This window comes from Phallusia mammillata, chromosome 1 (assembly GCF_965637545.1).
Source record: "Phallusia mammillata chromosome 1, kaPhaMamm4.hap1.1, whole genome shotgun sequence".
In the NCBI taxonomy this organism is placed as follows: Eukaryota; Metazoa; Chordata; class Ascidiacea; order Phlebobranchia; family Ascidiidae; genus Phallusia; species Phallusia mammillata.
This window is the reverse complement of record NC_137252.1, coordinates 13,478,268-13,499,988: the sequence shown is the minus strand read 5'-3', so window position 1 is coordinate 13,499,988 and position 21,721 is coordinate 13,478,268. Positions and strand designations below refer to the sequence as shown.

The following is a 21,721-nucleotide window of genomic DNA, read 5'->3' as shown; positions in this document are numbered from 1 at the left end:
GGCTAATACTTTTGGAGAGCTCCTGTGGCCTAATGGATAAGGCATCGGTCTCCTAAACCGGGGATTGCGGGTTCGAGTCCCGCCAGGAGTAATTTTTGATTTTTTAGAAGGAAAAAAAGAAATTATTCGACAAGACATGGCTAATAATTTTGGAAAGCTCCTGTGGCCTAATGGATAAGGCATCGGTCTCGTAAACCGGGGATTGCGGGTTCAAGTCCCGCCAGTAGTAGATTGTACATTTGTTTGAAGAGAAATAAAAAAACGCAATTATTCCAAAAGACCTGACTAATACTTTTGGAGAGCTCCTGTGGCCTAATGGATAAGGCATCGGTCTCCTAAACCGGGGATTGCGGGTTCGAGTCCCGCCAGGAGTAATTTTTGATTTTTAGAAGAAAAAAGAAAAAACCAAATTATTCCAAAATACATGGCTAATAATTTTGGAGAGCTCCTGTGGCCTAATGGATAAGGCATCGGTCTCCTAAACCGGGGATTGCGGGTTCGAGTCCCGCCAGGAGTATTTTTTGATTATTATCAGAAAAAAAAAGAAATTATTCGAAAAGACATGGCTAATAATTTTGGAGAGCTCCTGTGGCCTAATGGATAAGGCATCGGTCTCCTAAATCGGGGATTGCGGGTTCGAGTCCCGCCTGGAGTAATTTTTGATTTTTTAGAAGGAAAAAAAGAAATTATTCGAAAAGACATGGCCAACATTTACGGACAGCTCCTGTGGCCTAATGGATAAGGCATCGGTCTCCTAAACCGGGAATTGTGGGTTCGAGTCCCGCCAGGAGTAGATTTTACATTTTTTTGAAGAGAAATGAAAAAACGCAATTATTCGAAAAGACACGGCTAATACTTTTGGAGAGCTCCTGTGGCCTAATGGATAAGGCATCGGTCTCCTAAACCGGGGATCGCGGGTTCGAGTCCCGCCAGGAGTAATTTTGATTTTTAGAACAAAAAAAAAGAAAATATTCGAAAAGACATGGCTAATAATTTTGGAGAGCTCCTGTGGCCTAATGGATAAGGCATCGGTCTCCTAAACCGGGGATTGCGGGTTCGAGTCCCGCCAGGAGTAATTTTGATTTTTTAAAAGAAAAAAACTACAAAAGAAATTATTCGAAAAGACATGGCCAATAATTACGGACAGCTTCTGTGGCCTAATGGATAAGGCATCGGTCTCCTAAACCGGGGATTGCGGGTTCGAGTCCCGCCAGGAGTAATTTTTGATTTTTTAGAAGGAAAAAAAGAAATTATTCGAAAAGACATGACCAATAATTTCGGACAGCTCCTGTGGCCTAATGGATAAGGCATCGGTCTCCTAAACCGGGGATTGCGGGTTCGAGTCCCGCCAGGAGTAGATTTTACTTTTTTTGAAGAGAAATGAAAAAACGCAAAAAAACCTGTGGCCTAATGCAGTGTTTCCCAACCTATGGGTCGTGACCCAAAGTTGGGTCGCCTGTAAATTCTGTTGGGTCGCCTGTTTTTGTGACAATAAGAACATCTTTTTTGTGACAATAAGAACATACTTTTTTATTTCGCCTTGTAGCGTTATTTTTATATATTTCCCAAGGCTTTAAGTCAGGGGTGTGCAACCTTTTTTACTGCGGGGCCAAATACATTTACCCAGATTAGATTGCGGGCCGCACCTTTATATAACACAAGGTGATTTGATTTATTGCATACCAAATATGGCTAACTACAAGTAAAATTCCCATTTGATTCTAGCCACATTTTGCCAGGTCACAGAAAAATAGCGCTGGGCGCACTAATCTGCTCAAAAATATATAATAAATAGATTCGTTTTCCAGTACATTTGAAATCCAAGCGTCTCTGCGGGCCGCATTTGACCCGCGGGCCGCAGGTTGCACACCCCTGCTTTAAGTTGTTGCCCAACAATAATTTCATCACAACTTGTCGTGGTAATGGTTAAAACTGTTTGTGACGTCATAAAGTGATGTGTTAGCTCACAGTAAGCGTTGTCTGGCTAATAATTCATCGATTCAAGTCCTGGTTAAATGAAAATGTTTGGTCGAAAACAACAACACTATTTGTTCGTTATCAGGTTGTTGATTTGCTACACTTGCGTAGTAATTTTTAAAAAGCTTTCCGAATTTGCAGAAAAAAATTCAACTAAAATAGCATGTTTATGGGTCGCGACAAACCACTAAACAAAGTTTTGGTAAGTATTTGGGTCGCGTCAAAAAAAGGTTGGGAACCACTGGCCTAATGGATAAGGCATCGGTCTCCTAAACCGGGGATCGCGGGTTCGAGTCCCGCCAGGAGTAATTTTGATTTTTAGAACAAAAAAAAAGAAATTATTCGAAAAGACATGGCTAATAATTTTGGAGAGCTCCTGTGGCCTAATGGATAAGGCATCGGTCTCCTAAACCGGGGATTGCGGGTTCGAGTCCCGCCAGGAGTATTTTTGATTTTTTAAAAGAAAAAAACTACAAAAGAAATTATTCGAACAGACATGGTCAATAATTACGGACAGCTTCTGTGGCCTAATGGATAAGGCATCGGTCTCCTAAACCGGGGATTGCGGGTTCGAGTCTCGTCAGGAGTAATTCTTATTTTTTAGAAGAAAAATAACAAAAGAAATTATTCGAAAAACATGACCGATAATTACGGACAGCTCCTGTGGCCTAATGGATAAGGCATCGGTCTCCTAAACCGGGGATTGTGGGTTCGAGTCCCGCCAGGAGTAGATTGTACATTTTTTTGAAGAGAAATAAAAAAACGCAATTATTCCAAAAGACCTGGCTAATACCTTTGGAGAGCTCCTGTGGCCTAATGGATAAGGCATCGGTCTCCTAAACCGGGGATTGCGGGTTCGAGTCCCGCCAGGAGTAATTTTTGACTTTTTAGAAGAAAAAAAAAGAAATTATTCGAAAGGACATGGCTAATAATTTTGGAGAGCTCCTGTGGCCTAATGGATAAGGCATCGGTCTCCTAAACCGGGGATTATAGGTTCGAGTCCCGCCAGGAGTAGATTGTACATTTTTTTGAAGAGAAATAAAAAAACGCAATTATTCGAAAAGACCTGGCTAATACTTTTGGAGAGCTCCTGTGGCCTAATGGATAAGGCATCGGTCTCCTAAACCGGGGATTGCGGGTTCGAGTCCCGCCAGGAGTAATTTTTGATTTTTTAGAAGGAAAAAAAGAAATTATTCGACAAGACATGGCTAATAATTTTGGAAAGCTCCTGTGGCCTAATGGATAAGGCATCGGTCTCGTAAACCGGGGATTGCGGGTTCAAGTCCCGCCAGTAGTAGATTGTACATTTGTTTGAAGAGAAATAAAAAAACGCAATTATTCCAAAAGACCTGACTAATACTTTTGGAGAGCTCCTGTGGCCTAATGGATAAGGCATCGGTCTCCTAAACCGGGGATTGCGGGTTCGAGTCCCGCCAGGAGTAATTTTTGATTTTTAGAAGAAAAAAGAAAAAACCAAATTATTCCAAAATACATGGCTAATAATTTTGGAGAGCTCCTGTGGCCTAATGGATAAGGCATCGGTCTCCTAAACCGGGGATTGCGGGTTCGAGTCCCGCCAGGAGTATTTTTTGATTATTATCAGAAAAAAAAAGAAATTATTCGAAAAGACATGGCTAATAATTTTGGAGAGCTCCTGTGGCCTAATGGATAAGGCATCGGTCTCCTAAATCGGGGATTGCGGGTTCGAGTCCCGCCTGGAGTAATTTTTGATTTTTTAGAAGGAAAAAAAGAAATTATTCGAAAAGACATGGCCAACATTTACGGACAGCTCCTGTGGCCTAATGGATAAGGCATCGGTCTCCTAAACCGGGAATTGTGGGTTCGAGTCCCGCCAGGAGTAGATTTTACATTTTTTTGAAGAGAAATGAAAAAACGCAATTATTCGAAAAGACACGGCTAATACTTTTGGAGAGCTCCTGTGGCCTAATGGATAAGGCATCGGTCTCCTAAACCGGGGATCGCGGGTTCGAGTCCCGCCAGGAGTAATTTTGATTTTTAGAACAAAAAAAAAGAAAATATTCGAAAAGACATGGCTAATAATTTTGGAGAGCTCCTGTGGCCTAATGGATAAGGCATCGGTCTCCTAAACCGGGGATTGCGGGTTCGAGTCCCGCCAGGAGTAATTTTGATTTTTTAAAAGAAAAAAACTACAAAAGAAATTATTCGAAAAGACATGGCCAATAATTACGGACAGCTTCTGTGGCCTAATGGATAAGGCATCGGTCTCCTAAACCGGGGATTGCGGGTTCGAGTCCCGCCAGGAGTAATTTTTGATTTTTTAGAAGGAAAAAAAGAAATTATTCGAAAAGACATGACCAATAATTTCGGACAGCTCCTGTGGCCTAATGGATAAGGCATCGGTCTCCTAAACCGGGGATTGCGGGTTCGAGTCCCGCCAGGAGTAGATTTTACTTTTTTTGAAGAGAAATGAAAAAACGCAAAAAAACCTGTGGCCTAATGCAGTGTTTCCCAACCTATGGGTCGTGACCCAAAGTTGGGTCGCCTGTAAATTCTGTTGGGTCGCCTGTTTTTGTGACAATAAGAACATCTTTTTTGTGACAATAAGAACATACTTTTTTATTTCGCCTTGTAGCGTTATTTTTATATATTTCCCAAGGCTTTAAGTCAGGGGTGTGCAACCTTTTTTACTGCGGGGCCAAATACATTTACCCAGATTAGATTGCGGGCCGCACCTTTATATAACACAAGGTGATTTGATTTATTGCATACCAAATATGGCTAACTACAAGTAAAATTCCCATTTGATTCTAGCCACATTTTGCCAGGTCACAGAAAAATAGCGCTGGGCGCACTAATCTGCTCAAAAATATATAATAAATAGATTCGTTTTCCAGTACATTTGAAATCCAAGCGTCTCTGCGGGCCGCATTTGACCCGCGGGCCGCAGGTTGCACACCCCTGCTTTAAGTTGTTGCCCAACAATAATTTCATCACAACTTGTCGTGGTAATGGTTAAAACTGTTTGTGACGTCATAAAGTGATGTGTTAGCTCACAGTAAGCGTTGTCTGGCTAATAATTCATCGATTCAAGTCCTGGTTAAATGAAAATGTTTGGTCGAAAACAACAACACTATTTGTTCGTTATCAGGTTGTTGATTTGCTACACTTGCGTAGTAATTTTTAAAAAGCTTTCCGAATTTGCAGAAAAAAATTCAACTAAAATAGCATGTTTATGGGTCGCGACAAACCACTAAACAAAGTTTTGGTAAGTATTTGGGTCGCGTCAAAAAAAGGTTGGGAACCACTGGCCTAATGGATAAGGCATCGGTCTCCTAAACCGGGGATCGCGGGTTCGAGTCCCGCCAGGAGTAATTTTGATTTTTAGAACAAAAAAAAAGAAATTATTCGAAAAGACATGGCTAATAATTTTGGAGAGCTCCTGTGGCCTAATGGATAAGGCATCGGTCTCCTAAACCGGGGATTGCGGGTTCGAGTCCCGCCAGGAGTATTTTTGATTTTTTAAAAGAAAAAAACTACAAAAGAAATTATTCGAACAGACATGGTCAATAATTACGGACAGCTTCTGTGGCCTAATGGATAAGGCATCGGTCTCCTAAACCGGGGATTGCGGGTTCGAGTCTCGTCAGGAGTAATTCTTATTTTTTAGAAGAAAAATAACAAAAGAAATTATTCGAAAAACATGACCGATAATTACGGACAGCTCCTGTGGCCTAATGGATAAGGCATCGGTCTCCTAAACCGGGGATTGTGGGTTCGAGTCCCGCCAGGAGTAGATTGTACATTTTTTTGAAGAGAAATAAAAAAACGCAATTATTCCAAAAGACCTGGCTAATACCTTTGGAGAGCTCCTGTGGCCTAATGGATAAGGCATCGGTCTCCTAAACCGGGGATTGCGGGTTCGAGTCCCGCCAGGAGTAATTTTTGACTTTTTAGAAGAAAAAAAAAGAAATTATTCGAAAGGACATGGCTAATAATTTTGGAGAGCTCCTGTGGCCTAATGGATAAGGCATCGGTCTCCTAAACCGGGGATTATAGGTTCGAGTCCCGCCAGGAGTAGATTGTACATTTTTTTGAAGAGAAATAAAAAAACGCAATTATTCGAAAAGACCTGGCTAATACTTTTGGAGAGCTCCTGTGGCCTAATGGATAAGGCATCGGTCTCCTAAACCGGGGATTGCGGGTTCGAGTCCCGCCAGGAGTAATTTTTGATTTTTTAGAAGGAAAAAAAGAAATTATTCGACAAGACATGGCTAATAATTTTGGAAAGCTCCTGTGGCCTAATGGATAAGGCATCGGTCTCGTAAACCGGGGATTGCGGGTTCAAGTCCCGCCAGTAGTAGATTGTACATTTGTTTGAAGAGAAATAAAAAAACGCAATTATTCCAAAAGACCTGACTAATACTTTTGGAGAGCTCCTGTGGCCTAATGGATAAGGCATCGGTCTCCTAAACCGGGGATTGCGGGTTCGAGTCCCGCCAGGAGTAATTTTTGATTTTTAGAAGAAAAAAGAAAAAACCAAATTATTCCAAAATACATGGCTAATAATTTTGGAGAGCTCCTGTGGCCTAATGGATAAGGCATCGGTCTCCTAAACCGGGGATTGCGGGTTCGAGTCCCGCCAGGAGTATTTTTTGATTATTATCAGAAAAAAAAAGAAATTATTCGAAAAGACATGGCTAATAATTTTGGAGAGCTCCTGTGGCCTAATGGATAAGGCATCGGTCTCCTAAATCGGGGATTGCGGGTTCGAGTCCCGCCTGGAGTAATTTTTGATTTTTTAGAAGGAAAAAAAGAAATTATTCGAAAAGACATGGCCAACATTTACGGACAGCTCCTGTGGCCTAATGGATAAGGCATCGGTCTCCTAAACCGGGAATTGTGGGTTCGAGTCCCGCCAGGAGTAGATTTTACATTTTTTTGAAGAGAAATGAAAAAACGCAATTATTCGAAAAGACACGGCTAATACTTTTGGAGAGCTCCTGTGGCCTAATGGATAAGGCATCGGTCTCCTAAACCGGGGATTGCGGGTTCGAGTCCCGCCAGGAGTAATTTTTGATTTTTTAGAAGGAAAAAAAGAAATTATTCGAAAAGACATGACCAATAATTTCGGACAGCTCCTGTGGCCTAATGGATAAGGCATCGGTCTCCTAAACCGGGGATTGCGGGTTCGAGTCCCGCCAGGAGTAGATTTTACTTTTTTTGAAGAGAAATGAAAAAACGCAAAAAAACCTGTGGCCTAATGCAGTGTTTCCCAACCTATGGGTCGTGACCCAAAGTTGGGTCGCCTGTAAATTCTGTTGGGTCGCCTGTTTTTGTGACAATAAGAACATCTTTTTTGTGACAATAAGAACATACTTTTTTATTTCGCCTTGTAGCGTTATTTTTATATATTTCCCAAGGCTTTAAGTCAGGGGTGTGCAACCTTTTTTACTGCGGGGCCAAATACATTTACCCAGATTAGATTGCGGGCCGCACCTTTATATAACACAAGGTGATTTGATTTATTGCATACCAAATATGGCTAACTACAAGTAAAATTCCCATTTGATTCTAGCCACATTTTGCCAGGTCACAGAAAAATAGCGCTGGGCGCACTAATCTGCTCAAAAATATATAATAAATAGATTCGTTTTCCAGTACATTTGAAATCCAAGCGTCTCTGCGGGCCGCATTTGACCCGCGGGCCGCAGGTTGCACACCCCTGCTTTAAGTTGTTGCCCAACAATAATTTCATCACAACTTGTCGTGGTAATGGTTAAAACTGTTTGTGACGTCATAAAGTGATGTGTTAGCTCACAGTAAGCGTTGTCTGGCTAATAATTCATCGATTCAAGTCCTGGTTAAATGAAAATGTTTGGTCGAAAACAACAACACTATTTGTTCGTTATCAGGTTGTTGATTTGCTACACTTGCGTAGTAATTTTTAAAAAGCTTTCCGAATTTGCAGAAAAAAATTCAACTAAAATAGCATGTTTATGGGTCGCGACAAACCACTAAACAAAGTTTTGGTAAGTATTTGGGTCGCGTCAAAAAAAGGTTGGGAACCACTGGCCTAATGGATAAGGCATCGGTCTCCTAAACCGGGGATCGCGGGTTCGAGTCCCGCCAGGAGTAATTTTGATTTTTAGAACAAAAAAAAAGAAATTATTCGAAAAGACATGGCTAATAATTTTGGAGAGCTCCTGTGGCCTAATGGATAAGGCATCGGTCTCCTAAACCGGGGATTGCGGGTTCGAGTCCCGCCAGGAGTATTTTTGATTTTTTAAAAGAAAAAAACTACAAAAGAAATTATTCGAACAGACATGGTCAATAATTACGGACAGCTTCTGTGGCCTAATGGATAAGGCATCGGTCTCCTAAACCGGGGATTGCGGGTTCGAGTCTCGTCAGGAGTAATTCTTATTTTTTAGAAGAAAAATAACAAAAGAAATTATTCGAAAAACATGACCGATAATTACGGACAGCTCCTGTGGCCTAATGGATAAGGCATCGGTCTCCTAAACCGGGGATTGTGGGTTCGAGTCCCGCCAGGAGTAGATTGTACATTTTTTTGAAGAGAAATAAAAAAACGCAATTATTCCAAAAGACCTGGCTAATACCTTTGGAGAGCTCCTGTGGCCTAATGGATAAGGCATCGGTCTCCTAAACCGGGGATTGCGGGTTCGAGTCCCGCCAGGAGTAATTTTTGACTTTTTAGAAGAAAAAAAAAGAAATTATTCGAAAGGACATGGCTAATAATTTTGGAGAGCTTCTGTGGCCTAATGGATAAGGCATCGGTCTCCTAAACCGGGGATTATAGGTTCGAGTCCCGCCAGGAGTAGATTGTACATTTTTTTGAAGAGAAATAAAAAAACGCAATTATTCGAAAAGACCTGGCTAATACTTTTGGAGAGCTCCTGTGGCCTAATGGATAAGGCATCGGTCTCCTAAACCGGGGATTGCGGGTTCGAGTCCCGCCAGGAGTAATTTTTGATTTTTTAGAAGGAAAAAAAGAAATTATTCGACAAGACATGGCTAATAATTTTGGAAAGCTCCTGTGGCCTAATGGATAAGGCATCGGTCTCGTAAACCGGGGATTGCGGGTTCAAGTCCCGCCAGTAGTAGATTGTACATTTGTTTGAAGAGAAATAAAAAAACGCAATTATTCCAAAAGACCTGACTAATACTTTTGGAGAGCTCCTGTGGCCTAATGGATAAGGCATCGGTCTCCTAAACCGGGGATTGCGGGTTCGAGTCCCGCCAGGAGTATTTTTTGATTTTTAGAAGAAAAAAGAAAAAACCAAATTATTCCAAAATACATGGCTAATAATTTTGGAGAGCTCCTGTGGCCTAATGGATAAGGCATCGGTCTCCTAAACCGGGGATTGCGGGTTCGAGTCCCGCCAGGAGTATTTTTTGATTATTATCAGAAAAAAAAAGAAATTATTCGAAAAGACATGGCTAATAATTTTGGAGAGCTCCTGTGGCCTAATGGATAAGGCATCGGTCTCCTAAATCGGGGATTGCGGGTTCGAGTCCCGCCTGGAGTAATTTTTGATTTTTTAGAAGGAAAAAAAGAAATTATTCGAAAAGACATGGCCAACATTTACGGACAGCTCCTGTGGCCTAATGGATAAGGCATAGGTCTCCTAAACCGGGAATTGTGGGTTCGAGTCCCGCCAGGAGTAGATTTTACATTTTTTTGAAGAGAAATGAAAAAACGCAATTATTCGAAAAGACACGGCTAATACTTTTGGAGAGCTCCTGTGGCCTAATGGATAAGGCATCGGTCTCCTAAACCGGGGATCGCGGGTTCGAGTCCCGCCAGGAGTAATTTTGATTTTTAGAACAAAAAAAAAGAAAATATTCGAAAAGACATGGCTAATAATTTTGGAGAGCTCCTGTGGCCTAATGGATAAGGCATCGGTCTCCTAAACCGGGGATTGCGGGTTCGAGTCCCGCCAGGAGTAATTTTGATTTTTTAAAAGAAAAAAACTACAAAAGAAATTATTCGAAAAGACATGGCCAATAATTACGGACAGCTTCTGTGGCCTAATGGATAAGGCATCGGTCTCCTAAACCGGGGATTGCGGGTTCGAGTCCCGCCAGGAGTAATTTTTGATTTTTTAGAAGGAAAAAAAGAAATTATTCGAAAAGACATGACCAATAATTTCGGACAGCTCCTGTGGCCTAATGGATAAGGCATCGGTCTCCTAAACCGGGGATTGCGGGTTCGAGTCCCGCCAGGAGTAGATTTTACTTTTTTTGAAGAGAAATGAAAAAACGCAAAAAAACCTGTGGCCTAATGCAGTGTTTCCCAACCTATGGGTCGTGACCCAAAGTTGGGTCGCCTGTAAATTCTGTTGGGTCGCCTGTTTTTGTGACAATAAGAACATCTTTTTTGTGACAATAAGAACATACTTTTTTATTTCGCCTTGTAGCGTTATTTTTATATATTTCCCAAGGCTTTAAGTCAGGGGTGTGCAACCTTTTTTACTGCGGGGCCAAATACATTTACCCAGATTAGATTGCGGGCCGCACCTTTATATAACACAAGGTGATTTGATTTATTGCATACCAAATATGGCTAACTACAAGTAAAATTCCCATTTGATTCTAGCCACATTTTGCCAGGTCACAGAAAAATAGCGCTGGGCGCACTAATCTGCTCAAAAATATATAATAAATAGATTCGTTTTCCAGTACATTTGAAATCCAAGCGTCTCTGCGGGCCGCATTTGACCCGCGGGCCGCAGGTTGCACACCCCTGCTTTAAGTTGTTGCCCAACAATAATTTCATCACAACTTGTCGTGGTAATGGTTAAAACTGTTTGTGACGTCATAAAGTGATGTGTTAGCTCACAGTAAGCGTTGTCTGGCTAATAATTCATCGATTCAAGTCCTGGTTAAATGAAAATGTTTGGTCGAAAACAACAACACTATTTGTTCGTTATCAGGTTGTTGATTTGCTACACTTGCGTAGTAATTTTTAAAAAGCTTTCCGAATTTGCAGAAAAAAATTCAACTAAAATAGCATGTTTATGGGTCGCGACAAACCACTAAACAAAGTTTTGGTAAGTATTTGGGTCGCGTCAAAAAAAGGTTGGGAACCACTGGCCTAATGGATAAGGCATCGGTCTCCTAAACCGGGGATCGCGGGTTCGAGTCCCGCCAGGAGTAATTTTGATTTTTAGAACAAAAAAAAAGAAATTATTCGAAAAGACATGGCTAATAATTTTGGAGAGCTCCTGTGGCCTAATGGATAAGGCATCGGTCTCCTAAACCGGGGATTGCGGGTTCGAGTCCCGCCAGGAGTATTTTTGATTTTTTAAAAGAAAAAAACTACAAAAGAAATTATTCGAACAGACATGGTCAATAATTACGGACAGCTTCTGTGGCCTAATGGATAAGGCATCGGTCTCCTAAACCGGGGATTGCGGGTTCGAGTCTCGTCAGGAGTAATTCTTATTTTTTAGAAGAAAAATAACAAAAGAAATTATTCGAAAAACATGACCGATAATTACGGACAGCTCCTGTGGCCTAATGGATAAGGCATCGGTCTCCTAAACCGGGGATTGTGGGTTCGAGTCCCGCCAGGAGTAGATTGTACATTTTTTTGAAGAGAAATAAAAAAACGCAATTATTCCAAAAGACCTGGCTAATACCTTTGGAGAGCTCCTGTGGCCTAATGGATAAGGCATCGGTCTCCTAAACCGGGGATTGCGGGTTCGAGTCCCGCCAGGAGTAATTTTTGACTTTTTAGAAGAAAAAAAAAGAAATTATTCGAAAGGACATGGCTAATAATTTTGGAGAGCTCCTGTGGCCTAATGGATAAGGCATCGGTCTCCTAAACCGGGGATTATAGGTTCGAGTCCCGCCAGGAGTAGATTGTACATTTTTTTGAAGAGAAATAAAAAAACGCAATTATTCGAAAAGACCTGGCTAATACTTTTGGAGAGCTCCTGTGGCCTAATGGATAAGGCATCGGTCTCCTAAACCGGGGATTGCGGGTTCGAGTCCCGCCAGGAGTAATTTTTGATTTTTTAGAAGGAAAAAAAGAAATTATTCGACAAGACATGGCTAATAATTTTGGAAAGCTCCTGTGGCCTAATGGATAAGGCATCGGTCTCGTAAACCGGGGATTGCGGGTTCAAGTCCCGCCAGTAGTAGATTGTACATTTGTTTGAAGAGAAATAAAAAAACGCAATTATTCCAAAAGACCTGACTAATACTTTTGGAGAGCTCCTGTGGCCTAATGGATAAGGCATCGGTCTCCTAAACCGGGGATTGCGGGTTCGAGTCCCGCCAGGAGTAATTTTTGATTTTTAGAAGAAAAAAGAAAAAACCAAATTATTCCAAAATACATGGCTAATAATTTTGGAGAGCTCCTGTGGCCTAATGGATAAGGCATCGGTCTCCTAAACCGGGGATTGCGGGTTCGAGTCCCGCCAGGAGTATTTTTTGATTATTATCAGAAAAAAAAAGAAATTATTCGAAAAGACATGGCTAATAATTTTGGAGAGCTCCTGTGGCCTAATGGATAAGGCATCGGTCTCCTAAATCGGGGATTGCGGGTTCGAGTCCCGCCTGGAGTAATTTTTGATTTTTTAGAAGGAAAAAAAGAAATTATTCGAAAAGACATGGCCAACATTTACGGACAGCTCCTGTGGCCTAATGGATAAGGCATCGGTCTCCTAAACCGGGAATTGTGGGTTCGAGTCCCGCCAGGAGTAGATTTTACATTTTTTTGAAGAGAAATGAAAAAACGCAATTATTCGAAAAGACACGGCTAATACTTTTGGAGAGCTCCTGTGGCCTAATGGATAAGGCATCGGTCTCCTAAACCGGGGATCGCGGGTTCGAGTCCCGCCAGGAGTAATTTTGATTTTTAGAACAAAAAAAAAGAAAATATTCGAAAAGACATGGCTAATAATTTTGGAGAGCTCCTGTGGCCTAATGGATAAGGCATCGGTCTCCTAAACCGGGGATTGCGGGTTCGAGTCCCGCCAGGAGTAATTTTGATTTTTTAAAAGAAAAAAACTACAAAAGAAATTATTCGAAAAGACATGGCCAATAATTACGGACAGCTTCTGTGGCCTAATGGATAAGGCATCGGTCTCCTAAACCGGGGATTGCGGGTTCGAGTCCCGCCAGGAGTAATTTTTGATTTTTTAGAAGGAAAAAAAGAAATTATTCGAAAAGACATGACCAATAATTTCGGACAGCTCCTGTGGCCTAATGGATAAGGCATCGGTCTCCTAAACCGGGGATTGCGGGTTCGAGTCCCGCCAGGAGTAGATTTTACTTTTTTTGAAGAGAAATGAAAAAACGCAAAAAAACCTGTGGCCTAATGCAGTGTTTCCCAACCTATGGGTCGTGACCCAAAGTTGGGTCGCCTGTAAATTCTGTTGGGTCGCCTGTTTTTGTGACAATAAGAACATCTTTTTTGTGACAATAAGAACATACTTTTTTATTTCGCCTTGTAGCGTTATTTTTATATATTTCCCAAGGCTTTAAGTCAGGGGTGTGCAACCTTTTTTACTGCGGGGCCAAATACATTTACCCAGATTAGATTGCGGGCCGCACCTTTATATAACACAAGGTGATTTGATTTATTGCATACCAAATATGGCTAACTACAAGTAAAATTCCCATTTGATTCTAGCCACATTTTGCCAGGTCACAGAAAAATAGCGCTGGGCGCACTAATCTGCTCAAAAATATATAATAAATAGATTCGTTTTCCAGTACATTTGAAATCCAAGCGTCTCTGCGGGCCGCATTTGACCCGCGGGCCGCAGGTTGCACACCCCTGCTTTAAGTTGTTGCCCAACAATAATTTCATCACAACTTGTCGTGGTAATGGTTAAAACTGTTTGTGACGTCATAAAGTGATGTGTTAGCTCACAGTAAGCGTTGTCTGGCTAATAATTCATCGATTCAAGTCCTGGTTAAATGAAAATACTATTTGTTCGTTATCAGGTTGTTGATTTGCTACACTTGCGTAGTAATTTTTAAAAAGCTTTCCGAATTTGCAGAAAAAAATTCAACTAAAATAGCATGTTTATGGGTCGCGACAAACCACTAAACAAAGTTTTGGTAAGTATTTGGGTCGCGTCAAAAAAAGGTTGGGAACCACTGGCCTAATGGATAAGGCATCGGTCTCCTAAACCGGGGATCGCGGGTTCGAGTCCCGCCAGGAGTAATTTTGATTTTTAGAACAAAAAAAAAGAAATTATTCGAAAAGACATGGCTAATAATTTTGGAGAGCTCCTGTGGCCTAATGGATAAGGCATCGGTCTCCTAAACCGGGGATTGCGGGTTCGAGCCCCGCCAGGAGTAATTTTTGATTTTTTAGAAGGAAAAAAACAAATTATTTGAAAAGACATGACCAATAATTTCGGACAGCTCCTGTGGCCTAATGGATAAGGCATCGGTCTCCTAAACCGGGGATTGCGGGTTCGAGTCCCGCCAGGAGTAGATTTCACTTCTTTTGAAGAGAAATAAATAAACGCAATTATTCGAAAAGACACGGCTAATAATTTCGTACAGCTCCTGTGGCCTAATGGATAAGGCATCGGTCTCCTAAACCGGGGATTGCGGGTTCGAGTCCCGCCAGGAGTATTTTTGATTTTTTAAAAGAAAAAAACTACAAAAGAAATTATTTGAACAGACATGGTCAATAATTACGGACAGCTTCTGTGGCCTAATGGATAAGGCATCGGTCTCCTAAACCGGGGATTGCGGGTTCGAGTCCCGTCAGGAGTAATTCTTATTTTTTAGAAGAAAAATAACAAAAGAAATTATTCGAAAAACATGACCGATAATTACGGACAGCTCCTGTGGCCTAATGGATAAGGCATCGGTCTCCTAAACCGGGGATTGTGGGTTCGAGTCCCGCCAGGAGTAGATTGTACATTTTTTTGAAGAGAAATAAAAAAAGAAATTATTCGAAAGGACATGGCTAATAATTTTGGAGAGCTCCTGTGGCCTAATGGATAAGGCATCGGTCTCCTAAACCGGGGATTATAGGTTCAAGTCCCGCCAGGAGTAGATTGTACATTTTTTTGAAGAGAAATAAAAAAACGCAATTATTCCAAAAGACCTGGCTAATACTTTTGGAGAGCTCCTGTGGCCTAATGGATCAGGCATCGGTCTCCTAAACCGGGGATTGCGGGTTCGAGTCCCGCCAGGAGTAATTTTTGATTTTTTAGAAGAAAAAAGAAAAAAACAAATTATTCCAAAATACATGGCTAATAATTTTGGAGAGCTCCTGTGGCCTAATGGATAAGGCATCGGTCGCCTAAACCGGGGATTGCGGGTTCGAGTCCCGCCAGGAGTAATTTTTGATTTTTTAGAAGGAAAAAAAGAAATTATTCGAAAAGACATGGCTAATAATTTTGGAAAGCTCCTGTGGCCTAATGGATAAGGCATCGGTCTCGTAAACCGGGGATTATGGGTTCAAGTCCCGCCAGGAGTAGATTGTACATTTGTTTGAAGAGAAATAAAAAAACGCAATTATTCCAAAAGACCTGGCTAATACTTTTGGAGAGCTCCTGTGGCCTAATGGATAAGGCATCGGTCTCCTAAACCGGGGATTGTGGGTTCGAGTCCCGCCAGGAGTAATTTTTGATTTTTTAGAAGAAAAAAGAAAAAAACAAATTATTCCAAAATACATGGCTAATAATTTTGGAGAGCTCCTGTGGCCTAATGGATAAGGCATCGGTCTCCTAAACCGGGGATTGCGGGTTCGAGTCCCGCCAGGAGTATTTTTTGATTATTATCAGAAAAAAAAAGAAATTATTCGAAAAGACATGGCTAATAATTTTGGAGAGCTCCTGTGGCCTAATGGATAAGGCATCGGTCTCCTAAACCGGGGATTGCGGGTTCGAGTCCCGTCAGGAGTAATTCTTATTTTTTAGAAGAAAAATAACAAAAGAAATTATTCGAAAAACATGACCGATAATTACGGACAGCTCCTGTGGCCTAATGGATAAGGCATCGGTCTCCTAAACCGGGGATTGTGGGTTCGAGTCCCGCCAGGAGTAGATTGTACATTTTTTTGAAGAGAAATAAAAAAAGAAATTATTCGAAAGGACATGGCTAATAATTTTGGAGAGCTCCTGTGGCCTAATGGATAAGGCATCGGTCTCCTAAACCGGGGATTATAGGTTCAAGTCCCGCCAGGAGTAGATTGTACATTTTTTTGAAGAGAAATAAAAAAACGCAATTATTCCAAAAGACCTGGCTAATACTTTTGGAGAGCTCCTGTGGCCTAATGGATCAGGCATCGGTCTCCTAAACCGGGGATTGCGGGTTCGAGTCCCGCCAGGAGTAATTTTTGATTTTTTAGAAGAAAAAAGAAAAAAACAAATTATTCCAAAATACATGGCTAATAATTTTGGAGAGCTCCTGTGGCCTAATGGATAAGGCATCGGTCGCCTAAACCGGGGATTGCGGGTTCGAGTCCCGCCAGGAGTAATTTTTGATTTTTTAGAAGGAAAAAAAGAAATTATTCGAAAAGACATGGCTAATAATTTTGGAAAGCTCCTGTGGCCTAATGGATAAGGCATCGGTCTCGTAAACCGGGGATTATGGGTTCAAGTCCCGCCAGGAGTAGATTGTACATTTGTTTGAAGAGAAATAAAAAAACGCAATTATTCCAAAAGACCTGGCTAATACTTTTGGAGAGCTCCTGTGGCCTAATGGATAAGGCATCGGTCTCCTAAACCGGGGATTGTGGGTTCGAGTCCCGCCAGGAGTAATTTTTGATTTTTTAGAAGAAAAAAGAAAAAAACAAATTATTCCAAAATACATGGCTAATAATTTTGGAGAGCTCCTGTGGCCTAATGGATAAGGCATCGGTCTCCTAAACCGGGGATTGCGGGTTCGAGTCCCGCCAGGAGTATTTTTTGATTATTATCAGAAAAAAAAAGAAATTATTCGAAAAGACATGGCTAATAATTTTGGAGAGCTCCTGTGGCCTAATGGATAAGGCATCGGTCTCCTAAATCGGGGATTGCGGGTTCGAGTCCCGCCTGGAGTAATTTTTGATTTTTTAGAAGGAAAAAAAGAAATTATTCCAAAAGACATGGCCAACATTTACGGACAGCTCCTGTGGCCTAATGGATAAGGCATCGGTCTCCTCAACCGGGAATTGTGGGTTCGAGTCCCGCCAGGAGTAGATTTTACATTTTTTTGAAGAGAAATGAAAAAACGCAATTATTCGACAAGACACGGCTAATACTTTTGGAGAGCTCCTGTGGCCTAATGGATAAGGCATCGGTCTCCTAAACCGGGGATCGCGGGTTCGAGTCCCGCCAGGAGTAATTTTGATTTTTAGAACAAAAAAAAAGAAAATATTCGAAAAGACATGGCTAATAATTTTGGAGAGCTCCTGTGGCCTAATGGATAAGGCATCGGTCTCCTAAACCGGGGATTGCGGGTTCGAGTCCCGCCAGGAGTAATTTTTGATTTTTTAAAAGAAAAAAACTACAAAAGAAATTATTCGAAAAGACATGGCCAATAATTACGGACAGATTCTGTGGCCTAATGGATAAGGCATCGGTCTCCTAAACCGGGGATTGCGGGTTCGAGTCCCGCCAGGAGTAATTTTTGATTTTTTAGAAGGAAAAAAAGAAATTATTCGAAAAGACATGACCAATAATTTCGGACAGCTCATGTGGCCTAATGGATAAGGCATCGGTCTCCTAAACCGGGGATTGCGGGTTCGAGTCCCGCCAGGAGTAGATTTTACTTTTTTTGAAGAGAAATGAATAAACGCAATTATTCGAAAAGACACGGCTAATAATTTCGTACATCTCCTGTGGCCTAATGGATAAGGCATCGGTCTCCTAAACCGGGGATTGCGGGTTCGAGTCCCGCCAGGAGTATTTTTGATTTTTTAGAAGAAAAAAACTACAAAAGAAATTATTCGAAAAGACATGGCTAATAATTTTGGAGAGCTCCTGTGGCCTAATGGATAAGGCATCGGTCTCCTAAACCGGGGATTGCGGGTTCGAGTCCTGTCAGGAGTAATTCTTATTTTTTAGAAGAAAAATAACAAAAGAAATTATTCGAAAAAACATGACCAATAATTACGGACAGCTCCTGTGGCCTAATGGATAAGGCATCGGTCTCCTAAACCGGGGATTGTGGGTTCGAGTCCCACCAGGAGTAATTTATGATTTTTTAGAAGGAAAAAAAGAAATTATTCGAAAAGACATGACCAATAATTCCGGATAGCTCCTGTGGCCTAATGGATAAGGCATCGGTCTCCTAAACCGGGGATTGCGGGTCGAGTCCCGCCAGGAGTAATTTTTGATTTTTTAGAAGAAAAAAAAAGAAATTATTCGAAAAGACATGGCCAATACTTTTGGAGGGCTTCTGTGGCCTAATGGATAAGGCATCGGTCTCCTAAACCGGGGATTGCGGGTTCGAGTCCCGCCAGGAGTAATTTTTGATTTTTTAGAAGAAAAAAGAAATTATTCGAAAAGACATGACCAATAATTTCGGACAGCTCCTGTGGCCTAATGGATAAGGCATCGGTCTCCTAAACCGGGGATTGCGGGTTCGAGTCCCGCCAGGAGTAGATTTTACTTTTTTTGAAGAGAAATGAATAAACGCAATTATTCGAAAAGACACGGCTAATAATTTCGTACAGCTCCTGTGGCCTAATGGATAAGGCATCGGTCTCCTAAACCGGGGATTGCGGGTTCGAGTCCCGCCAGGAGTATTTTTGATTTTTTAAAAGAAAAAAACAACAAAAGAAATTATTCGAACAGACATGGTCAATAATTACGGACAGCTTCTGTGGCCTAATGGATAAGGCATCGGTCTCCTAAACCGGGGATTGCGGGTTCGAGTCCCGTCAGGAGTAATTCTTATTTTTTAGAAGAAAAATAACAAAAGAAATTATTCGAAAAACATGACCGATAATTACGGACAGCTCCTGTGGCCTAATGGATAAGGCATCGGTCTCCTAAACCGGGGATTGTGGGTTCGAGTCCCGCCAGGAGTAGATTGTACATTTTTTTGAAGAAAAATAAAAAAACGCAATTATTCCAAAAGACCTGGCTAATACTTTTGGAGAGCTCCTGTGGCCTAATGGATAAGGCATCGGTCTCCTAAACCGGGGATTGCGGGTTCGAGTCCCGCCAGGAGTAATTTTTGACTTTTTAGAAGAAAAAAAAAGAAATTATTCCAAAGGACATGGCTAATAATTTTGGAGAGCTCCTGTGGCCTAATGGATAAGGCATCGGTCTCCTAAACCGGGGATTATAGGTTCAAGTCCCGCCAGGAGTAGATTGTACATTTTTTTGAAGAGAAATAAAAAAACGCAATTATTCCAAAAGACCTGGCTAATACTTTTGGAGAGCTCCTGTGGCCTAATGGATAAGGCATCGGTCTCCTAAACCGGGGATTGCGGGTTCGAGCCCCGCCAGGAGTAATTTTTGATTTTTTAGAAGGAAAAAAACAAATTATTTGAAAAGACATGACCAATAATTTCGGACAGCTCCTGTGGCCTAATGGATAAGGCATCGGTCTCCTAAACCGGGGATTGCGGGTTCGAGTCCCGCCAGGAGTAGATTTCACTTCTTTTGAAGAGAAATAAATAAACGCAATTATTCGAAAAGACACGGCTAATAATTTCGTACAGCTCCTGTGGCCTAATGGATAAGGCATCGGTCTCCTAAACCGGGGATTGCGGGTTCGAGTCCCGCCAGGAGTATTTTTGATTTTTTAAAAGAAAAAAACTACAAAAGAAATTATTCGAACAGACATGGTCAATAATTACGGACAGCTTCTGTGGCCTAATGGATAAGGCATCGGTCTCCTAAACCGGGGATTGCGGGTTCGAGTCCCGTCAGGAGTAATTCTTATTTTTTAGAAGAAAAATAACAAAAGAAATTATTCGAAAAACATGACCGATAATTACGGACAGCTCCTGTGGCCTAATGGATAAGGCATCGGTCTCCTAAACCGGGGATTGCGGGTTCGAGTCCCGCCAGGAGTAGATTGTACATTTTTTTGAAGAGAAATAAAAAAACGCAATTATTCCAAAAGACCTGGCTAATACTTTTGGAGAGCTCCTGTGGCCTAATGGATAAGGCATCGGTCTCCTAAACCGGGGATTGCGGGTTCGAGTCCCGCCAGGAGTAATTTTTGACTTTTTAGAAGAAAAAAAAAGAAATTATTCGAAAGGACATGGCTAATAATTTTGGAGAGCTCCTGTGGCCTAATGGATAAGGCATCGGTCTCCTAAACCGGGGATTATAGGTTCAAGTCCCGCCAGGAGTAGATTGTACATTTTTTTGAAGAGAAATAAAAAAACGCAATTATTCCAAAAGACCTGGCTAATACTTTTGGAGAGCTCCTGTGGCCTAATGGATAAGGCATCGGTCTCCTAAACCGGGGATTGCGGGTTCGAGTCCCGCCAGGAGTAATTTTTGATTTTTTAGAAGAAAAAAGAAAAAAACAAATTATTCCAAAATACATGGCTAATAATTTTGGAGAGCTCCTGTGGCCTAATGGATAAGGCATCGGTCGCCTAAACCGGGGATTGCGGGTTCGAGTCCCGCCAGGAGTAATTTTTGATTTTTTAGAAGGAAAAAAAGAAATTATTCGAAAAGACATGGCTAATAATTTTGGAAAGCTCCTGTGGCCTAATGGATAAGGCATCGGTCTCGTAAACCGGGGATTATGGGTTCAAGTCCCGCCAGGAGTAGATTGTACATTTGTTTGAAGAGAAATAAAAAAACGCAATTATTCCAAAAGACCTGGCTAATACTTTTGGAGAGCTCCTGTGGCCTAATGGATAAGGCATCGGTCTCCTAAACCGGGGATTGTGGGTTCGAGTCCCGCCAGGAGTAATTTTTGATTATTATCAGAAAAAAAAAGAAATTATTCGAAAAGACATGGCTAATAATTTTGGAGAGCTCCTGTGGCCTAATGGATAAGGCATCGGTCTCCTAAATCGGGGATTGCGGGTTCGAGTCCCGCCTGGAGTAATTTTTGATTTTTTAGAAGGAAAAAAAGAAATTATTCCAAAAGACATGGCCAACATTTACGGACAGCTCCTGTGGCCTAATGGATAAGGCATCGGTCTCCTCAACCGGGAATTGTGGGTTCGAGTCCCGCCAGGAGTAGATTTTACATTTTTTTGAAGAGAAATGAAAAAACGCAATTATTCGACAAGACACGGCTAATACTTTTGGAGAGCTCCTGTGGCCTAATGGATAAGGCATCGGTCTCCTAAACCGGGGATCGCGGGTTCGAGTCCCGCCAGGAGTAATTTTGATTTTTAGAACAAAAAAAAAGAAAATATTCGAAAAGACATGGCTAATAATTTTGGAGAGCTCCTGTGGCCTAATGGATAAGGCATCGGTCTCCTAAACCGGGGATTGCGGGTTCGAGTCCCGCCAGGAGTAATTTTTGATTTTTTAAAAGAAAAAAACAACAAAAGAAATTATTCGAAAAGACATGGCCAATAATTACGGACAGATTCTGTGGCCTAATGGATAAGGCATCGGTCTCCTAAACCGGGGATTGCGGGTTCGAGTCCCGCCAGGAGTAATTTTTGATTTTTTAGAAGGAAAAAAAGAAATTATTCGAAAAGACATGACCAATAATTTCGGACAGCTCCTGTGGCCTAATGGATAAGGCATCGGTCTCCTAAACCGGGGATTGCGGGTTCGAGTCCCGCCAGGAGTAGATTTTACTTTTTTTGAAGAGAAATGAATAAACGCAATTATTCGAAAAG

The 21,721-nt window shown here is 41.6% G+C and overlaps 1 protein-coding gene and 105 non-coding genes across 106 annotated transcripts in view; 105 read left to right on the top strand and 1 right to left on the bottom strand.

Moving 5' to 3' along the window:
• LOC145232053 (uncharacterized) overlaps positions 1 to 21,721 on the bottom strand; it is a 68,687-nt gene that overhangs the window by 31,671 nt on the left and 15,295 nt on the right. The window lies entirely within an intron of this gene.
• On the top strand, positions 19 to 91 carry Trnar-ccu (transfer RNA arginine (anticodon CCU)). Its single transcript has one exon. It is a non-coding gene; the product is annotated as a tRNA-Arg (tRNA).
• On the top strand, positions 157 to 229 carry Trnat-cgu (transfer RNA threonine (anticodon CGU)). The gene has a single exon. It is a non-coding gene; the product is annotated as a tRNA-Thr (tRNA).
• Positions 302 to 374, top strand: Trnar-ccu (transfer RNA arginine (anticodon CCU)). Its single transcript has one exon. It is a non-coding gene; the product is annotated as a tRNA-Arg (tRNA).
• Trnar-ccu (transfer RNA arginine (anticodon CCU)) lies at positions 445 to 517 on the top strand. The gene has a single exon. It is a non-coding gene; the product is annotated as a tRNA-Arg (tRNA).
• On the top strand, positions 583 to 655 carry Trnar-ccu (transfer RNA arginine (anticodon CCU)). The gene has a single exon. It is a non-coding gene; the product is annotated as a tRNA-Arg (tRNA).
• Trnar-ccu (transfer RNA arginine (anticodon CCU)) lies at positions 721 to 793 on the top strand. The gene has a single exon. It is a non-coding gene; the product is annotated as a tRNA-Arg (tRNA).
• Trnar-ccu (transfer RNA arginine (anticodon CCU)) lies at positions 866 to 938 on the top strand. Its single transcript has one exon. It is a non-coding gene; the product is annotated as a tRNA-Arg (tRNA).
• Positions 1,003 to 1,075, top strand: Trnar-ccu (transfer RNA arginine (anticodon CCU)). The gene has a single exon. It is a non-coding gene; the product is annotated as a tRNA-Arg (tRNA).
• Positions 1,147 to 1,219, top strand: Trnar-ccu (transfer RNA arginine (anticodon CCU)). Its single transcript has one exon. It is a non-coding gene; the product is annotated as a tRNA-Arg (tRNA).
• On the top strand, positions 1,285 to 1,357 carry Trnar-ccu (transfer RNA arginine (anticodon CCU)). The gene has a single exon. It is a non-coding gene; the product is annotated as a tRNA-Arg (tRNA).
• Positions 2,350 to 2,422, top strand: Trnar-ccu (transfer RNA arginine (anticodon CCU)). The gene has a single exon. It is a non-coding gene; the product is annotated as a tRNA-Arg (tRNA).
• Positions 2,635 to 2,707, top strand: Trnar-ccu (transfer RNA arginine (anticodon CCU)). The gene has a single exon. It is a non-coding gene; the product is annotated as a tRNA-Arg (tRNA).
• Positions 2,780 to 2,852, top strand: Trnar-ccu (transfer RNA arginine (anticodon CCU)). The gene has a single exon. It is a non-coding gene; the product is annotated as a tRNA-Arg (tRNA).
• Trnar-ccu (transfer RNA arginine (anticodon CCU)) lies at positions 3,064 to 3,136 on the top strand. Its single transcript has one exon. It is a non-coding gene; the product is annotated as a tRNA-Arg (tRNA).
• Positions 3,202 to 3,274, top strand: Trnat-cgu (transfer RNA threonine (anticodon CGU)). Its single transcript has one exon. It is a non-coding gene; the product is annotated as a tRNA-Thr (tRNA).
• Positions 3,347 to 3,419, top strand: Trnar-ccu (transfer RNA arginine (anticodon CCU)). Its single transcript has one exon. It is a non-coding gene; the product is annotated as a tRNA-Arg (tRNA).
• On the top strand, positions 3,490 to 3,562 carry Trnar-ccu (transfer RNA arginine (anticodon CCU)). The gene has a single exon. It is a non-coding gene; the product is annotated as a tRNA-Arg (tRNA).
• On the top strand, positions 3,628 to 3,700 carry Trnar-ccu (transfer RNA arginine (anticodon CCU)). Its single transcript has one exon. It is a non-coding gene; the product is annotated as a tRNA-Arg (tRNA).
• Trnar-ccu (transfer RNA arginine (anticodon CCU)) lies at positions 3,766 to 3,838 on the top strand. Its single transcript has one exon. It is a non-coding gene; the product is annotated as a tRNA-Arg (tRNA).
• Positions 3,911 to 3,983, top strand: Trnar-ccu (transfer RNA arginine (anticodon CCU)). Its single transcript has one exon. It is a non-coding gene; the product is annotated as a tRNA-Arg (tRNA).
• Positions 4,048 to 4,120, top strand: Trnar-ccu (transfer RNA arginine (anticodon CCU)). Its single transcript has one exon. It is a non-coding gene; the product is annotated as a tRNA-Arg (tRNA).
• Positions 4,192 to 4,264, top strand: Trnar-ccu (transfer RNA arginine (anticodon CCU)). The gene has a single exon. It is a non-coding gene; the product is annotated as a tRNA-Arg (tRNA).
• Positions 4,330 to 4,402, top strand: Trnar-ccu (transfer RNA arginine (anticodon CCU)). Its single transcript has one exon. It is a non-coding gene; the product is annotated as a tRNA-Arg (tRNA).
• Positions 5,395 to 5,467, top strand: Trnar-ccu (transfer RNA arginine (anticodon CCU)). The gene has a single exon. It is a non-coding gene; the product is annotated as a tRNA-Arg (tRNA).
• On the top strand, positions 5,680 to 5,752 carry Trnar-ccu (transfer RNA arginine (anticodon CCU)). Its single transcript has one exon. It is a non-coding gene; the product is annotated as a tRNA-Arg (tRNA).
• On the top strand, positions 5,825 to 5,897 carry Trnar-ccu (transfer RNA arginine (anticodon CCU)). The gene has a single exon. It is a non-coding gene; the product is annotated as a tRNA-Arg (tRNA).
• Trnar-ccu (transfer RNA arginine (anticodon CCU)) lies at positions 6,109 to 6,181 on the top strand. Its single transcript has one exon. It is a non-coding gene; the product is annotated as a tRNA-Arg (tRNA).
• Trnat-cgu (transfer RNA threonine (anticodon CGU)) lies at positions 6,247 to 6,319 on the top strand. The gene has a single exon. It is a non-coding gene; the product is annotated as a tRNA-Thr (tRNA).
• On the top strand, positions 6,392 to 6,464 carry Trnar-ccu (transfer RNA arginine (anticodon CCU)). Its single transcript has one exon. It is a non-coding gene; the product is annotated as a tRNA-Arg (tRNA).
• Positions 6,535 to 6,607, top strand: Trnar-ccu (transfer RNA arginine (anticodon CCU)). The gene has a single exon. It is a non-coding gene; the product is annotated as a tRNA-Arg (tRNA).
• Positions 6,673 to 6,745, top strand: Trnar-ccu (transfer RNA arginine (anticodon CCU)). Its single transcript has one exon. It is a non-coding gene; the product is annotated as a tRNA-Arg (tRNA).
• Trnar-ccu (transfer RNA arginine (anticodon CCU)) lies at positions 6,811 to 6,883 on the top strand. Its single transcript has one exon. It is a non-coding gene; the product is annotated as a tRNA-Arg (tRNA).
• Positions 6,956 to 7,028, top strand: Trnar-ccu (transfer RNA arginine (anticodon CCU)). Its single transcript has one exon. It is a non-coding gene; the product is annotated as a tRNA-Arg (tRNA).
• Trnar-ccu (transfer RNA arginine (anticodon CCU)) lies at positions 7,094 to 7,166 on the top strand. Its single transcript has one exon. It is a non-coding gene; the product is annotated as a tRNA-Arg (tRNA).
• On the top strand, positions 8,159 to 8,231 carry Trnar-ccu (transfer RNA arginine (anticodon CCU)). Its single transcript has one exon. It is a non-coding gene; the product is annotated as a tRNA-Arg (tRNA).
• Trnar-ccu (transfer RNA arginine (anticodon CCU)) lies at positions 8,444 to 8,516 on the top strand. The gene has a single exon. It is a non-coding gene; the product is annotated as a tRNA-Arg (tRNA).
• Trnar-ccu (transfer RNA arginine (anticodon CCU)) lies at positions 8,589 to 8,661 on the top strand. Its single transcript has one exon. It is a non-coding gene; the product is annotated as a tRNA-Arg (tRNA).
• Positions 8,873 to 8,945, top strand: Trnar-ccu (transfer RNA arginine (anticodon CCU)). Its single transcript has one exon. It is a non-coding gene; the product is annotated as a tRNA-Arg (tRNA).
• Trnat-cgu (transfer RNA threonine (anticodon CGU)) lies at positions 9,011 to 9,083 on the top strand. The gene has a single exon. It is a non-coding gene; the product is annotated as a tRNA-Thr (tRNA).
• Trnar-ccu (transfer RNA arginine (anticodon CCU)) lies at positions 9,156 to 9,228 on the top strand. The gene has a single exon. It is a non-coding gene; the product is annotated as a tRNA-Arg (tRNA).
• On the top strand, positions 9,299 to 9,371 carry Trnar-ccu (transfer RNA arginine (anticodon CCU)). The gene has a single exon. It is a non-coding gene; the product is annotated as a tRNA-Arg (tRNA).
• Positions 9,437 to 9,509, top strand: Trnar-ccu (transfer RNA arginine (anticodon CCU)). The gene has a single exon. It is a non-coding gene; the product is annotated as a tRNA-Arg (tRNA).
• On the top strand, positions 9,720 to 9,792 carry Trnar-ccu (transfer RNA arginine (anticodon CCU)). Its single transcript has one exon. It is a non-coding gene; the product is annotated as a tRNA-Arg (tRNA).
• Positions 9,857 to 9,929, top strand: Trnar-ccu (transfer RNA arginine (anticodon CCU)). The gene has a single exon. It is a non-coding gene; the product is annotated as a tRNA-Arg (tRNA).
• On the top strand, positions 10,001 to 10,073 carry Trnar-ccu (transfer RNA arginine (anticodon CCU)). The gene has a single exon. It is a non-coding gene; the product is annotated as a tRNA-Arg (tRNA).
• On the top strand, positions 10,139 to 10,211 carry Trnar-ccu (transfer RNA arginine (anticodon CCU)). Its single transcript has one exon. It is a non-coding gene; the product is annotated as a tRNA-Arg (tRNA).
• Trnar-ccu (transfer RNA arginine (anticodon CCU)) lies at positions 11,204 to 11,276 on the top strand. The gene has a single exon. It is a non-coding gene; the product is annotated as a tRNA-Arg (tRNA).
• On the top strand, positions 11,489 to 11,561 carry Trnar-ccu (transfer RNA arginine (anticodon CCU)). The gene has a single exon. It is a non-coding gene; the product is annotated as a tRNA-Arg (tRNA).
• On the top strand, positions 11,634 to 11,706 carry Trnar-ccu (transfer RNA arginine (anticodon CCU)). Its single transcript has one exon. It is a non-coding gene; the product is annotated as a tRNA-Arg (tRNA).
• Positions 11,918 to 11,990, top strand: Trnar-ccu (transfer RNA arginine (anticodon CCU)). Its single transcript has one exon. It is a non-coding gene; the product is annotated as a tRNA-Arg (tRNA).
• On the top strand, positions 12,056 to 12,128 carry Trnat-cgu (transfer RNA threonine (anticodon CGU)). The gene has a single exon. It is a non-coding gene; the product is annotated as a tRNA-Thr (tRNA).
• On the top strand, positions 12,201 to 12,273 carry Trnar-ccu (transfer RNA arginine (anticodon CCU)). Its single transcript has one exon. It is a non-coding gene; the product is annotated as a tRNA-Arg (tRNA).
• On the top strand, positions 12,344 to 12,416 carry Trnar-ccu (transfer RNA arginine (anticodon CCU)). The gene has a single exon. It is a non-coding gene; the product is annotated as a tRNA-Arg (tRNA).
• On the top strand, positions 12,482 to 12,554 carry Trnar-ccu (transfer RNA arginine (anticodon CCU)). The gene has a single exon. It is a non-coding gene; the product is annotated as a tRNA-Arg (tRNA).
• On the top strand, positions 12,620 to 12,692 carry Trnar-ccu (transfer RNA arginine (anticodon CCU)). Its single transcript has one exon. It is a non-coding gene; the product is annotated as a tRNA-Arg (tRNA).
• On the top strand, positions 12,765 to 12,837 carry Trnar-ccu (transfer RNA arginine (anticodon CCU)). The gene has a single exon. It is a non-coding gene; the product is annotated as a tRNA-Arg (tRNA).
• Trnar-ccu (transfer RNA arginine (anticodon CCU)) lies at positions 12,902 to 12,974 on the top strand. The gene has a single exon. It is a non-coding gene; the product is annotated as a tRNA-Arg (tRNA).
• On the top strand, positions 13,046 to 13,118 carry Trnar-ccu (transfer RNA arginine (anticodon CCU)). Its single transcript has one exon. It is a non-coding gene; the product is annotated as a tRNA-Arg (tRNA).
• Positions 13,184 to 13,256, top strand: Trnar-ccu (transfer RNA arginine (anticodon CCU)). The gene has a single exon. It is a non-coding gene; the product is annotated as a tRNA-Arg (tRNA).
• On the top strand, positions 14,229 to 14,301 carry Trnar-ccu (transfer RNA arginine (anticodon CCU)). The gene has a single exon. It is a non-coding gene; the product is annotated as a tRNA-Arg (tRNA).
• Positions 14,367 to 14,439, top strand: Trnar-ccu (transfer RNA arginine (anticodon CCU)). The gene has a single exon. It is a non-coding gene; the product is annotated as a tRNA-Arg (tRNA).
• Trnar-ccu (transfer RNA arginine (anticodon CCU)) lies at positions 14,511 to 14,583 on the top strand. Its single transcript has one exon. It is a non-coding gene; the product is annotated as a tRNA-Arg (tRNA).
• Trnar-ccu (transfer RNA arginine (anticodon CCU)) lies at positions 14,655 to 14,727 on the top strand. The gene has a single exon. It is a non-coding gene; the product is annotated as a tRNA-Arg (tRNA).
• Trnar-ccu (transfer RNA arginine (anticodon CCU)) lies at positions 14,796 to 14,868 on the top strand. Its single transcript has one exon. It is a non-coding gene; the product is annotated as a tRNA-Arg (tRNA).
• Trnar-ccu (transfer RNA arginine (anticodon CCU)) lies at positions 15,085 to 15,157 on the top strand. The gene has a single exon. It is a non-coding gene; the product is annotated as a tRNA-Arg (tRNA).
• Positions 15,229 to 15,301, top strand: Trnar-ccu (transfer RNA arginine (anticodon CCU)). The gene has a single exon. It is a non-coding gene; the product is annotated as a tRNA-Arg (tRNA).
• On the top strand, positions 15,367 to 15,439 carry Trnat-cgu (transfer RNA threonine (anticodon CGU)). The gene has a single exon. It is a non-coding gene; the product is annotated as a tRNA-Thr (tRNA).
• Trnar-ccu (transfer RNA arginine (anticodon CCU)) lies at positions 15,512 to 15,584 on the top strand. The gene has a single exon. It is a non-coding gene; the product is annotated as a tRNA-Arg (tRNA).
• On the top strand, positions 15,656 to 15,728 carry Trnar-ccu (transfer RNA arginine (anticodon CCU)). Its single transcript has one exon. It is a non-coding gene; the product is annotated as a tRNA-Arg (tRNA).
• Positions 15,794 to 15,866, top strand: Trnar-ccu (transfer RNA arginine (anticodon CCU)). Its single transcript has one exon. It is a non-coding gene; the product is annotated as a tRNA-Arg (tRNA).
• Trnar-ccu (transfer RNA arginine (anticodon CCU)) lies at positions 15,935 to 16,007 on the top strand. The gene has a single exon. It is a non-coding gene; the product is annotated as a tRNA-Arg (tRNA).
• On the top strand, positions 16,224 to 16,296 carry Trnar-ccu (transfer RNA arginine (anticodon CCU)). The gene has a single exon. It is a non-coding gene; the product is annotated as a tRNA-Arg (tRNA).
• Positions 16,368 to 16,440, top strand: Trnar-ccu (transfer RNA arginine (anticodon CCU)). Its single transcript has one exon. It is a non-coding gene; the product is annotated as a tRNA-Arg (tRNA).
• Positions 16,506 to 16,578, top strand: Trnat-cgu (transfer RNA threonine (anticodon CGU)). The gene has a single exon. It is a non-coding gene; the product is annotated as a tRNA-Thr (tRNA).
• On the top strand, positions 16,651 to 16,723 carry Trnar-ccu (transfer RNA arginine (anticodon CCU)). Its single transcript has one exon. It is a non-coding gene; the product is annotated as a tRNA-Arg (tRNA).
• Trnar-ccu (transfer RNA arginine (anticodon CCU)) lies at positions 16,795 to 16,867 on the top strand. Its single transcript has one exon. It is a non-coding gene; the product is annotated as a tRNA-Arg (tRNA).
• Positions 16,933 to 17,005, top strand: Trnar-ccu (transfer RNA arginine (anticodon CCU)). The gene has a single exon. It is a non-coding gene; the product is annotated as a tRNA-Arg (tRNA).
• Positions 17,216 to 17,288, top strand: Trnar-ccu (transfer RNA arginine (anticodon CCU)). Its single transcript has one exon. It is a non-coding gene; the product is annotated as a tRNA-Arg (tRNA).
• Trnar-ccu (transfer RNA arginine (anticodon CCU)) lies at positions 17,353 to 17,425 on the top strand. Its single transcript has one exon. It is a non-coding gene; the product is annotated as a tRNA-Arg (tRNA).
• Trnar-ccu (transfer RNA arginine (anticodon CCU)) lies at positions 17,498 to 17,570 on the top strand. The gene has a single exon. It is a non-coding gene; the product is annotated as a tRNA-Arg (tRNA).
• Trnar-ccu (transfer RNA arginine (anticodon CCU)) lies at positions 17,636 to 17,708 on the top strand. The gene has a single exon. It is a non-coding gene; the product is annotated as a tRNA-Arg (tRNA).
• Trnar-ccu (transfer RNA arginine (anticodon CCU)) lies at positions 17,780 to 17,852 on the top strand. The gene has a single exon. It is a non-coding gene; the product is annotated as a tRNA-Arg (tRNA).
• Trnar-ccu (transfer RNA arginine (anticodon CCU)) lies at positions 17,924 to 17,996 on the top strand. Its single transcript has one exon. It is a non-coding gene; the product is annotated as a tRNA-Arg (tRNA).
• Trnar-ccu (transfer RNA arginine (anticodon CCU)) lies at positions 18,066 to 18,138 on the top strand. The gene has a single exon. It is a non-coding gene; the product is annotated as a tRNA-Arg (tRNA).
• On the top strand, positions 18,342 to 18,414 carry Trnar-ccu (transfer RNA arginine (anticodon CCU)). The gene has a single exon. It is a non-coding gene; the product is annotated as a tRNA-Arg (tRNA).
• Positions 18,478 to 18,550, top strand: Trnar-ccu (transfer RNA arginine (anticodon CCU)). The gene has a single exon. It is a non-coding gene; the product is annotated as a tRNA-Arg (tRNA).
• Trnar-ccu (transfer RNA arginine (anticodon CCU)) lies at positions 18,622 to 18,694 on the top strand. The gene has a single exon. It is a non-coding gene; the product is annotated as a tRNA-Arg (tRNA).
• Positions 18,766 to 18,838, top strand: Trnar-ccu (transfer RNA arginine (anticodon CCU)). The gene has a single exon. It is a non-coding gene; the product is annotated as a tRNA-Arg (tRNA).
• Positions 18,907 to 18,979, top strand: Trnar-ccu (transfer RNA arginine (anticodon CCU)). Its single transcript has one exon. It is a non-coding gene; the product is annotated as a tRNA-Arg (tRNA).
• On the top strand, positions 19,052 to 19,124 carry Trnar-ccu (transfer RNA arginine (anticodon CCU)). Its single transcript has one exon. It is a non-coding gene; the product is annotated as a tRNA-Arg (tRNA).
• Positions 19,336 to 19,408, top strand: Trnar-ccu (transfer RNA arginine (anticodon CCU)). Its single transcript has one exon. It is a non-coding gene; the product is annotated as a tRNA-Arg (tRNA).
• On the top strand, positions 19,474 to 19,546 carry Trnar-ccu (transfer RNA arginine (anticodon CCU)). The gene has a single exon. It is a non-coding gene; the product is annotated as a tRNA-Arg (tRNA).
• Positions 19,618 to 19,690, top strand: Trnar-ccu (transfer RNA arginine (anticodon CCU)). Its single transcript has one exon. It is a non-coding gene; the product is annotated as a tRNA-Arg (tRNA).
• Trnar-ccu (transfer RNA arginine (anticodon CCU)) lies at positions 19,762 to 19,834 on the top strand. The gene has a single exon. It is a non-coding gene; the product is annotated as a tRNA-Arg (tRNA).
• Positions 19,903 to 19,975, top strand: Trnar-ccu (transfer RNA arginine (anticodon CCU)). The gene has a single exon. It is a non-coding gene; the product is annotated as a tRNA-Arg (tRNA).
• Positions 20,048 to 20,120, top strand: Trnar-ccu (transfer RNA arginine (anticodon CCU)). Its single transcript has one exon. It is a non-coding gene; the product is annotated as a tRNA-Arg (tRNA).
• Positions 20,332 to 20,404, top strand: Trnar-ccu (transfer RNA arginine (anticodon CCU)). Its single transcript has one exon. It is a non-coding gene; the product is annotated as a tRNA-Arg (tRNA).
• Positions 20,476 to 20,548, top strand: Trnar-ccu (transfer RNA arginine (anticodon CCU)). The gene has a single exon. It is a non-coding gene; the product is annotated as a tRNA-Arg (tRNA).
• Positions 20,614 to 20,686, top strand: Trnat-cgu (transfer RNA threonine (anticodon CGU)). The gene has a single exon. It is a non-coding gene; the product is annotated as a tRNA-Thr (tRNA).
• Trnar-ccu (transfer RNA arginine (anticodon CCU)) lies at positions 20,759 to 20,831 on the top strand. Its single transcript has one exon. It is a non-coding gene; the product is annotated as a tRNA-Arg (tRNA).
• Trnar-ccu (transfer RNA arginine (anticodon CCU)) lies at positions 20,897 to 20,969 on the top strand. The gene has a single exon. It is a non-coding gene; the product is annotated as a tRNA-Arg (tRNA).
• On the top strand, positions 21,180 to 21,252 carry Trnar-ccu (transfer RNA arginine (anticodon CCU)). The gene has a single exon. It is a non-coding gene; the product is annotated as a tRNA-Arg (tRNA).
• Positions 21,317 to 21,389, top strand: Trnar-ccu (transfer RNA arginine (anticodon CCU)). Its single transcript has one exon. It is a non-coding gene; the product is annotated as a tRNA-Arg (tRNA).
• Positions 21,462 to 21,534, top strand: Trnar-ccu (transfer RNA arginine (anticodon CCU)). Its single transcript has one exon. It is a non-coding gene; the product is annotated as a tRNA-Arg (tRNA).
• Trnar-ccu (transfer RNA arginine (anticodon CCU)) lies at positions 21,600 to 21,672 on the top strand. Its single transcript has one exon. It is a non-coding gene; the product is annotated as a tRNA-Arg (tRNA).